Genomic DNA, 7096 nt, shown 5'->3' with positions numbered 1-7096 from the left:
CGTTTGAACTCAGGTACATACCTTCACAGTATCTCATCATTCCCCATCTTGTATAGATTCCCCGCAATGACAAAGAAATCTGTCGTGCGCACCACTATTTCCTTCTTCTGCTGAACAGAGTATCTTTCCGGCGCAATTCTAGTTGTTAAAAAGTGAATTATATCTTCAAAATGTTTATCTTCTATGCACACAGCAAAAAGCTGCACATCGGGTAATCCTCCCTCCAAACTAGTAGGTTCCTCCCCTGTCTCAATGTGTGACAAATGATCTGGTCCCACGTTCAATCGTCCAGGCTTCACAACAACTTCAAAATCATATTCTTGGAACAATAAAAGCCATCTGCATATGTGCCCCTCGAACACAGGCTTATTGACCAAGTACTTCAGCGTGGAATGATCTGTATACATCTTAAAGTGTCCTCCTAGCAAGTAGTGTCGATACTTCCAGAGCGCATACACCATAGCTACTCCCTCGCACTCAATGGTGGAATAGTTCTTCTTTGCATTAGATAATCTGCGACTCGTGAATGCGATAGGGTGATCCAAGCCTTCTCCACCATCCTGTGTTAGTACTACCCCCAGCACTATACACGACGCGTCAACATGGACATGAAACTCTTTCTTCCAGTTTGGGAAGACAAGAATCGACGCAGTAACCATCTTTTCTTTCAATACATCCAGGCTTTTCTTACAGTCATCATTCCAGCAGAACATGACATCCTTTTTCAATAGCTTTTCCATTCGCGCATTGATCTAGGCATAGCCTTTGATAAACTTTCTGTAGTACCATGTATGTCCCAAAGTAGCGCGCAACTATATCTCACTCCGCAGCGCTTCCAAATTCATAATCACCACGATCTTCGCGGGGTCTACCATCAGCCCTTGTTTACAAACAACATGCCCCAACAGGTTCCCAAAAGGAATGAGGAACAAGAACTTCTTGAGGTTGAGCAAGATTTGGTATCTTCAACAGGTATCCAACATCAAGCACAAGTTCACTGCATGACGCCTAACCAGCCCAAATACAATCCAGTCATCAAAATAGACCTCCAAGAACTTATGAATATATTCCCTGAATGCCGCAACAACCACGTGCGAAAAATAGCAGGGGCATTCTTCAATCCAAACAACATGACAGTATATTCAAAGCAACCCCACTCAGTCACAAAGGTCGTCTTGCTCCTATCCTCTGACGCAATTTTGATTTGGTGGTACCCTAAGGACCCATCAGTGAAAGAATATGCTTCCTAACCACCTACATTGTCCAATACCTCATCCGTGAATGGAGTTGGGAATGGATCATGTACACACGCGTCATTCAATTTTCTGAGATCCATGCATATTCTTATTTCGTCCTTCTGCTTCTTCTCTTGTACCACCATTAGGCTTACCCAATCAGATTCTTCCACAAACTCAATGATGCCTGCCACGAGCATCTTGTCTAGTTCTACGCAGACATTCTCCTTGTATTTCAGATTTAAGGGATACGACCTCTGCTTAACTAGATTTGCATCAGGTTTTAATGTGATCTTCATTACCCCTAAATCTTTGATTATTCCCTTCAAATCCGTAAACTTGGTCGGGAATAAGTCCTTATATTTGCAGAGTAATTCAGCAACCTTATCCACCATCACATCGTCCCAGTGGTCTCCAATCTTTGTGAAGTTGTGTTCTGCATCTGCACCAATGTTTACCTTCATAGTTTTCACCGGCATGGTTATATCAGGGTTCTCAATCTATGGTCTATGAACCTCGTGGTGGCCTTCTGTTTCTCGAATGTTAATATTCCCTGGATCCTCATCCTCCTCTTTAGCAGCTACATTATAACATTCCAGCGCACAATTTAGCTGAGTAGCCCATTCAGGCTTAATCGATTCTACCAACTCCTGTGGTATCCTAAAGATGGCTATTTTTACCTCTTGTAGCGCTTCATCAATATTGTCCCACCCATCCTCAAAACTGAAGGTCATCATGAACCTTCGTGTAGTATATCCCATTCACCCGTCCCATGGTAGAGCTCTATTTCTATATACTAGTTCATTGGTATAACATCTAGGGTATGACAAAATAGGTGCACCCACTTAGGTTGTGGCTTTTCTCCATAGGCCTGCATCCACTTGGCCAGATGCACACGTAGATCATCCTTTCCATTGTATTTATCTTTGAGTTACACCCTAGGCTTCCCAAATCATGTGTACATCATTCTCCTACATTTGTGCCAGTCTTCAAAGCTCCCTTTGTGCATACCCCAACATCTCGCGAGCGTAGCATGCGATACCCAGTCCAAGGCTTGGAATCGCTTCTTTTCCAACACCTCCCTTTCAAATGTATCCAAGAAGGTATCTACCTCATTTAGACCATCATAAGTAGGCAGATCTCTTACTTCTGTTGACACACAGCGCAGCGACCTTGTCTTCATATTACAATTTAGTGTAGTTACCTCATGTAACCGATTCTTCCATCACTTTATATCTTCATTAGAATCTGAAGTATAGGAGCTTTTGTGCTCCCATGCAATCTACCCATCCACGGTGGGATTCACCCAGTCCTGATCTCGTGCTATATCTTATAGATGTAATCCAAATCATCATCACTTTCATAGTCGCGCACTGGCTCCGTATAGCACGATCCTTCAGTAGGGTCTAGGCGTACAGTTACGCGTAGTGACTTCTTTTCAAAAATCGTTTTGCACTTCTTCATATTGATTACCTCGTTCATGTCAGTGGCCCAGTCAATTACTAAGAGCGCAGGGTAGGGATTGTTATCATCAAAAATCTCTATCACTTCAAAATCTGCCAGCATGCTCACTCCCTCAATATCCATAGTTATTCCCTGCAATTTCCCCATGGGTATTATTTTCTCCTGGTTCGCCATCCTCAGCTGAATTGGAGACCACTGCAGCATAGGTCACCCCATTCACTCCCATGTCTGGTTCAGCAGAACATTTTCATATAATCCCAAATCTATAATGACTTGATCCATCTCATCTTCTCTGATCTGCGCGATTAGTCTCATCTCTCTTCCCGTTCTTGTCTTATGCTTTCCGATCTTCTGGACTACACGCGGTTCTCCTGGCACGGTCCCAGCGGATATGTTTATGAGTTCCTGTAACCCTTTCACCACCTTACTATCGCGCAGTAACTTCATACATGTTTCCAAGAACGTTGTGAGCATAGATGGGTCCATCTCTGGCTCTGATTTATCTTTGCTTTCTGAAGTGGAGGCATCAGCGAAGCTCTTCTTAGCTTCCATGAAGGTTTCCCGAGTGCACTCCAAATCAAACTCTGCTTCTTTCATCGAAGTTTTGCGAACCCAAGTACTATCTTCCGGTTGTTTTTCTTTGTCATCTCCTGTCGCGATTCCACTTTGGAGCTCAATGTTCACATTCGGATCTTCCTCGCGTGGCTCAGACCTCGTCATCTGCAGGTTCTGAGTCAGGGGAGGTGGTAGCGCTCCTTTGTCACGTATCCTAGTCACGTGTCCTAGCTATCAGCGTAGGACAATCTTCTGTCTCATGATCAAACAAGGTGCAATAAAAACATGACGGGTGCATTGGATTCGTGCAATTGCAGGCATAATGTCCTGGCCCTCCGCAATTGTATCATATCAACTGTCCATGACCTCTTCCAGGTCCTCCTCTGCCTCAGCCTTGTCACTCCCCTAAAACCCTGTTCGCGCCATTCCTGCATTTTGTTCAAGGGGTCGCATTTCAGCCTGAACTCTGTAGGTGGGAGTTCTATCCATCATCAACTCATAGCTTATGCAATTGCATTCATCATGTCCCACTGACCTACAAAAGTTGCAGAACAACTGTTGCGAATTTTGTGTATACTTCTGTAACAAGTGACAATTGTCTGTGGCATGTTTTTGAGCTATTTGAAAAATCGCACACCACAAAGTAGGCGTCATGCTAGGTCTTGCTTGAGCTTCCAGACTTAAAGGCATTGGTCCTCCTCCTACGAGGTAATTTGTAAAAACTGGGTAGTGGTCCTTGTCATGACCCTGACCCTTGCATTTCACACACCATACCTCTTCGTGCACTTCTGGTTGAGGTGTCTTGTCATGTTTCAGCCTCTGCATCTCAAGGCATAAATTCTTCAGTTGCATGTGGATCTGTTGAACTCCTAGGTTAGGATCCTACATCGGGGTCTCATGTAGCCTCATAGAAATATCCAGGGCTTCTGCCTGAGTTGTTATCTTCTGTTGCCATAGCGCATTCCTCAAATGCGGCATTAGCGAAGCTACAAACCACTCGTGATGCAATCCATATTTAAAATTCATATTCGCTTTGAGAATCATACATTTTAGCCTCTAATATAGCTCCCAAGGAGTCTCGCCTGGTAGCATTGTGATCCCTTTGAATCCAATGATCGACTGTGCTTCAGACTTTGGTCTGCTAAATTCTCTATTTAGCGCTACTTGGATATCCGTGATTCCCACATTTTGATTATCATTGGATTGCTTAATATACCAAGTCAGCACGCGGTCTTGCAGGGCACTAACCAGTGTCACTTTATTTATATTGTCAATTATAACTCCTTGTGCTTCCCATACAGCCCTTACCACAAACCAAAATTGGTCCGGATCCTCATTTCCCAAACCTTTGAACATAGGAAATTTCACCGTGCTTGCCATATTGAATTGCGGTGGTGGTGGAGGTGGTATGGGTGAAGATGGAGGTGATGGTGGTGACGCTGGTGGTAGTGTGGGTGGAGGTGGTATTCGTAAAATTATTTTCCTTATCAGGTGAATCACACTTCGCAGTGAGACCTTCGCGAGCTCTTCCTCCACCCCTTATGGAGGTGAAATCAAGGGGCTAGTTTCTGGTCCCTTATATCCTTCGTTCCTGTAAGATTTTCCACTTCGCGTAGCCCTGAACATCAAGGTAACTACATAACCCTCTTTTCGCACAATAGCATTTTAATCCAAGTATTCAAAGATTTTATGTACTTACCTCGCAGTCCTTTGAGAAAGCGTCGCTCTGCCTCACTGTAGCTAACTGAGGTGTCAACCGCGAACTCAGTAATGAATCCTCCTATAATACGATCGATCCAATGATCAACGACGTGCACAATCTTATCTTCCAATGCTTCCAACCTTCACACTAACTTTGGGGTCCACACAATAGGACCGACAAGCTTCCACCTTCCTTGGCTATCTGCTAGCTTCGCGATCCACTCGTATAGCTCAGTAGGGAAGGACGTGAAGAAGATTTCATGGATCCTCGTGTGTAGGTAGCAGTCTAACCACTCTTCATTTGACAGTCGCAGGTTCCTATTCTCCTGCATCGCAAACATGTGAATTCTTTTGTCCAACCAGCCTTCAATTTCTTTCTTAGATGGATTCCAATGATACGACATCAGACATCTCTATGCAGATTCTGGTCCCAACAACGGAACCATTTGTTGGCTTATGGGGGCCTGACCTAGGTTTGTATTTATTTATCCAAACAAATCCCTACACTACTGGCCCTTTCGGCATCAGCCCACAAAGAGTAGACTGAAGTCTCACCCGAAGCAGTATGGGGGGATGTTGGAACCAAGTTTCCGCACCCTTGAGATGTCTGCGATATCAGTTTAGTCCAATTATGTTTGCCTTCACGCAAGTTGTTTCGTGCACTGTTCTAACCTTCAATACCTTTGCGATCTGTTATAATTGTCTTTCGCGCAGCCCTAAGCAGGGGCTGAGATGCTTTCGCGCTGCTATGGCAGCGCCCTGCGCTATTTCCCCAAACTACACCGCTTATCTTACTTATCTTCTTAACAAATCTTAGTTAACTTCGCATAAATAGATATTCTATCTTGCATTCACTTAATCAATACAATTTATACATTCGCGCATCATATAAGTATTAGAAGTGTAATCTATATCTAACGTAACAGATGCATAAAATAGGTAATAAATACACAGAAATGATAGGAAACTTCTCTTTATTAATACTTCCAACTGATACAGACTCGACTTGCCCCACGCACTTAGCTGCAGGGGTCTGCGCACTCAACTGCGGACTACTAGGCCTCTACGCACTCAGTTGCAGAGCCTTCTCCTACTCTACTACCCAAAACTAGACTTTACTCCAAAGATCTATCTTGCATACATCATATGTTCATCTTTTCTTATGAATTGATCTCTTAACTACTTAGAGCCTCGCTCTATTTATGCAATCCCATGTTTCGCGAACCATGCGTAGATCTCTACAGTTGACATTACATTAGCAAAATTAAGGGCGGACAACCCTATAACTCTTTTACAAACTACACGCTCCGCGCCCACAAAATGCGGAGTCTTTACATCAGAATTACAATCTTTGACCAAAATCTGGGCTCTAAGCCCCAAAACTTCCCTTGGGGGATCCCGCACCCAACAGTTTTGAGTAGCATCAAATTCTTGGCCATTAAATGAATATCTATGGTATTGGTAGTTATTGCTAATTATATTTTGGGTTACGGACCTAATCAATCCATTAGTAGCATTGGATGTGCCTGGCATCTCTTTATAAGTTTGTAGGCACAGGGCGTCTCGAAGCACATGATAAATGTGCCCGAACAGGGCATAAATCAATTCCAACTATTGAGCTTTACTAATGGCTTCTTCCTCGGTCTGCAGGGATCAATTTTCCATGTATTTGGAGATTTCCGATGTGAGGGATCTCAAGAATAAGTCCAAGAGGAATTTATCTTCAAACTAGGTTTTCGAGAGGATACGATGTTTTCTCCATTCATGTATATGATCCAAATGTGGGTAGCATGTTTTTGTTTGAAGTGGGTGAGGAGTTCTAAACCTAAATCATGGCAAATCGGGAGCTAGAAGAAGGTGAGGAAAGTTGTAGCTAGTGAGCTAGAGTTTTTGTGTGACACAGAAGGCTAGTATACATACCATTTCGATGCAGGCCCAGTCAAGGTGCGTTGAAATAGTCATAATCTAATAGTATCATCGGTGATTTTTGCGCAGCAGATCCCCCCATAGTATGTTTTTGGGGCTTGAAGCCCGAATTTTAGTCAAGTGTAATGAAAAGACCCCGCGAAATGCGGGCGCGCAGCGCAAGAGTCTAGGGTTGTCCACCCTAAAATAATATAATTTAATGTATGGTATGTCGG

This window comes from Pinus tabuliformis, chromosome 9, assembly GCF_031772625.1.
Source record: "Pinus tabuliformis cultivar Carrire ecotype Pingquan chromosome 9, CPIR1, whole genome shotgun sequence".
In the NCBI taxonomy this organism is placed as follows: domain Eukaryota; kingdom Viridiplantae; phylum Streptophyta; class Pinopsida; order Pinales; family Pinaceae; genus Pinus; species Pinus tabuliformis.
The sequence above is the reverse complement of the archived record's forward strand: the minus strand, read 5'-3'. Positions refer to the sequence as shown.